The sequence below is a fragment of the Bidens hawaiensis genome, unplaced genomic scaffold (assembly GCF_021521415.1).
Source record: "Bidens hawaiensis isolate Kalapana, Puna unplaced genomic scaffold, B.hawaiensis_p1.1 tig00000904_1, whole genome shotgun sequence".
Taxonomy (NCBI): domain Eukaryota; kingdom Viridiplantae; phylum Streptophyta; class Magnoliopsida; order Asterales; family Asteraceae; genus Bidens; species Bidens hawaiensis.
This window is the reverse complement of record NW_027491052.1, coordinates 4,082,699-4,087,792: the sequence shown is the minus strand read 5'-3', so window position 1 is coordinate 4,087,792 and position 5,094 is coordinate 4,082,699. Positions and strand designations below refer to the sequence as shown.

Below are 5,094 nucleotides of genomic sequence, written 5' to 3'. Positions count from 1 at the left end.
ATTAATGTTGCAGAACCTACAATTATTTTTGGGATTTTAGACTTTTAATACTACTGACATTCGTTCAAATTACCTCGCTTTCTATTAACAAAAAAAAATACTTTATACTCCTTTCGAATACTGTTAATTTTGTCTTAGTAAATTTATTCTAAAAATATAGTTTCTTAAATCATGAAATTCACAAAATGTTAAAACATGGTGCTAACTTTAGTAAAACAAGAAAAGTATACGTATATCCTTTTAAATTTCAAATAATAGATTAAAAAAAAACTATTATTAATCTTGATAAACTCGTCGAAGAACAATTTATCGATTTGATACTATTTTCTTTAAGATACCTTTGTCATACATCTTCCCAAACCCACCCAAAATAACCAGAACCATTAATTCCTTTTATTTTCTTTACATAACTAAAAGGAATAAACCATGTTTTGATTAGAAGAATTTATGTTAAACATCTATGCATTTCATATGAAGATGGTAGTGTTATGAACGTGTTACCTGGAAGTTACGGAAAAACCAAGACAACAACAAAAATTTGAATGGACGCAGAATCGCTGGAATGGAGAGATAGATGGCAGATGGGTTATTTCAATCGGCTAGCGGTGGTGAATAAGTCGGCAATGGTGTAGGGTAGCTTGTTCATAAAAGCAATCGAAGGTAGTCGGTATTTAACATATCACACCATGCGGTTTTTGCTTTTATTAGTTTATGGAAATTATTTTGGTTTAAGACGTTTCCTAAACGGTTTGCTAAAATGTCGTAAATACAATGGGGGAAAATATAAACTCATAAACAACCATGTTGACTAATTTTTTCTTACCATTCCTTTTTGCATGCAATTTACTTAATGACTTGATTGATTTAATTATTTTGTTTATTAATGTTCCTTTGTTTTCGACAACACTATCAAAGGAAGGATCTACTAATATAATAAATAAAAATGATTGTGCCACATGTAACCTTATTGTGCCATCTATTCAAAAATCATTCAACCTAATTAACTACCACGTGGCATTGTGGCAACTCATTTTATGATCTATTCAAATTCAAAATCACCTGGCCGGCCTAATTAAAACCGTTTCCTATTTTCATTCTTGCAATCAGTTTGGTCAAAAGGTCTATTTTCCTCTTTCAAACCCTAATATTACATTCAGATGCTAAGGATTTGAAAATTGATCAAGATAGAATCACGCGGAGATAGTTATTATTATAAGTATGTTTGTGATTGAAAATTTGTGTTTCTTCCTATTGCAATAGAGCAGTTCTGTTGCTTCGATTAACAAAGGATTTCATTGGAACCCTCACCACTGTGTGTATTGATGAAGCTGTTTCAATTGGATTTTGTTCAAATGTTTTAAGATTATTTGCATTCGATTGGATTTTGGAACCCTCGCCAAAAGTCAATGGAGCAGTACGATATGAAAACAATGTTATTAGACCTTTCCACTAAAAGTCAATATGTTTTGGTTTCTAATTCGACTTTCATTCCTTTAAGGGTTCATTAATGAAAGTCAATACAAATTTTGCTGATTTTTTTCTAATTATGTCTATTCACGGAAAAGGTCTTTCATTGTTTAGCCTTTCGTTGTTCCTGTTTCAATTGGATTTTGGAACCCTCGCCACTGTGTGTACTAGGTTAGTTCATTAATGTTATTGTTTTCGGCTTTCATTAATAATTATGTTAAAAAAATGTGTATCACGCAAGTTGAATTTTGTTTTTATCTGTTTACCAAAACCGACACTATCACCCGTTAACGAAAACATTAATTTTGACCCTTTCATTAAAATTGATGAGTTTCATCATTTACCAAAAGTCATGAATTTGGCACATTTATTAAAGTAGCTCATTTACACCAGTTTATTAAAAATGATTAACTTGACCCGTTTATTAAAGTAGGTCATTTTGACCCGTTTGCGGCGAGAGTGTTGATAAATGGTCCAAATTCATCACTTTTTTGGAATATCTCTCACTTTATTAAAATACTTTTACTTATTTCAAATCTGATTATCTCTCACTTTATTAATGTAACTCCATATGGAACCCTCTTGTGCATCACCGAGTCTAGCCTCTTTTAGGTTCCATTGTTTCTTTTATATAGATCCTAAAAAGGGAAAACAAAAGAGACATAGTTAAAATCAGTGAACTCAGATTCTTTAAGTGAGTTATTCATGCAGTTGGTTTTTGAATTGTATTTTCTATGGCCCACATCCAATCTTCATGGTCATAACTTTTTGAATTGATATAAGTGTGAAATTGTTGCAGGGTAGATTTGACAATGGTGAAAAAAACAGATCAGGTTTATTTAGTTCATTAATGTTATTGTTTTCGGCTTTCATTAATAATTATGTTAAAAAATGTGTCTTACGCTAGTTGAATTTTGTTTTAATCTGTTTACCAAAACCGACACTTTCACCCGTTAACTAAAACATTAATTTTGACCCATTCATTAAAATTGACGAGTTTCAAAGTTTACCAAAAGTCATGAATTTGGCCCATTTATTAAACTAGCTTATTTAGACCAGTTTATTAAAAATGATAAACTTGACCCGTTTATTAAAGTAGCTCATTTTGATCTGTTTGCGGCGAGAGTGTTGATAAATGGGCCAAATTCATCACTTTTTTGGAATATCACTCATTTAGACCAGCTTTAATATAAGTAAAAGTACTTTTATTATGTATTATGTAATCCATAATTTTAATAAGTATGTCAATTAAGTAAAAATTAAGAATCAAATATATATTATTTTGCGTCTCTTATTACTTATACACAACTAAATCTAATCCATAATTTTTAAATATTTATTTATAAAATTAGTAGTCAAGTGGCACTCTCATCTAATTTCTAATATCTTTTTTAATTTTAAAATTTTAGATTTTAGCTTCTAAATTAAAATTAAATAAAGATTCAAAACATTCTTATCTTGTCTTATTAGTTATCCCCTAATATCCCCTAATTATGTACCGACTTGAATTTCAAAGCTTCCATTTACATCAGACAATTACCTATTCTTGAAATCGTTATAAAAATTCATATTCGTTGTATATCCCATAATATATTTTATAAGTCGATTTAATTCTTGGACGTGACACACGGGAAAAAAAACATAATTTTGGAATCCCTAATATAATCCAAATTTGAATATACATTCTATGTGTTTAGTAGTTTTATAATATACCATTAAATAATCAGATACTATAAAATTAATAAGTATATAAGAATTGTCTATTTACATATATTAAATTACTAATCCTTATTAATATGTTTCAAAGTGTAAGAATTATGTATTATTATAATTATAATATAAAAATTATTTTTATTATAATAATTTAATTAAGAATATATTATGTAAAGGCATCTCCAATATGTACATGAAATTGGTTTCTGGATTTAATTTTGTAAGTCAAAACAATTAGTTTAGAATATATTATGTAAACCGCATTTTAATAAGTATGCAGATTAAGTAAAAATTAAGAATCAAATATATATTATTTTGCATCTTTTATACACAACTAAATCAAATCCGTAATTTTTAAATATTTATTTATAAAATTAAGTAGTCAACTTTAATTAGTGAATTCCTAAACTTACGTACCAAGAATCCACAATTATATTGTTTTGACTTCTTTCTTCATGTGAAAATCAATTACGTTGAATATGGTTTATGGAAACAAATTTTTATTATCAATTAATAACTAATGATTTCCCTTAATTTACGTACTACTAATTATGTAGACAACTAATATAAACTACCTATTAGTTACCATAAAATTTGTTCATACTTAAAATAACTTTTTGAATTTCAATATCACTAACAACTTCATTAATCTTTTCATCTTTTTACTGTAATCATATTTATTAACTTTCCTTACAAAATCGATATACATCTACTGTTTTATTGTTATAAATACTAACAATCATTAGTGGTATTACTTCCTTCATTCACTCTAAGTGTTAGTTTTCATTAGGCAAAGAGCAAAGGTATGTTATTGCATTTTTCTCATTTTGTTCTAATTTCTGTGTTAACATTATATTTATAATACTGAGATAAATTTACTTTTTTCCAGATTTGTGATGGACGCAACTAAGACAACAATGTTAAGGGACCTTAGTGTCTTGGAAGATGATTACACAATAAGAGTTCGTATTGTACGCCTTTGGAACAAGCCTGATTTGTATAAACCTAACGAGGTTTATGCCATTGAACTTATTGTTGTTGACGAGGAGGTATGAATGCAAAAATAATCTATATCATTTTTTATGGTGAAATTTAGTAATATAGAATTTTTAAATATTGCATTTTTTGTTTGTTTTAACTTTCTTAATGTAGGGTACTTTAATGCAAGCAATATGTCCCGAAGTTTAGGTCTTTTTTAAGAGAGAAGGAGTCTTTAATCATAAGAAAACCAACACTTGGTAACAACCGTGCAAAGTTGAAATATGTGGATAACTCCAATAAAATATGCTTCCAACCTTACACTACTGTTGTACTCTGCAAAGACTTTGTTGGGTCCTACCATGGTTTCAATTTTGCATCCTTTGAAGCTGTGGAAGAAAAGAGGCTACCGGATAATGTAACCATTGTATGCATCAAACTTTATACCATATAGTTTTGTTATCAACAGCTTTTAATATAGTTTCAATAACTTTTTCATGTTTTTAGATGCTATTGGTTATGTTAAAAAATGTTATGAGATTGAAGATACCAACACAAGAAATGGCCATGATGGTAAACGCATGAACTTGAGAATTGTGGATTTGGAGTAAGCAATTTACTTTCTCAATTTTATCATTCAGATTGTATGAACAATTTTATAACTTTACTATTTTGTAGGGGACGACAACTAAATGTAACTTTATGGGATCAATATGCTTCACAGTTGAATTCTTATTTGACTAAAAATAAAGATGAAGCTCATGTTGTTATTATACTTCAGTTTGTTGTCGTAAAATTCTACAAAGGTACGTGTGTATGTTTTATTATTATTTAAATTAATACACATTATATGTTACAATAATAAACTTTTACTCTTATTTTGTCAGATAAAGCATACCTTAACAATGCATATACTGTGTCTCGTCTATTCATCAA

General features: G+C 28.3%; 1 long non-coding RNA gene across 1 annotated transcript; it reads left to right on the top strand.

Moving 5' to 3' along the window:
• Positions 1-4,664: 4,664 nt before the first annotated feature.
• Positions 4,665-5,094, top strand: LOC143545578 (uncharacterized). The gene is made up of 3 exons (XR_013137455.1): positions 4,665-4,765; positions 4,837-4,964; positions 5,046-5,094. It is a non-coding gene; the product is annotated as an uncharacterized LOC143545578 (long non-coding RNA).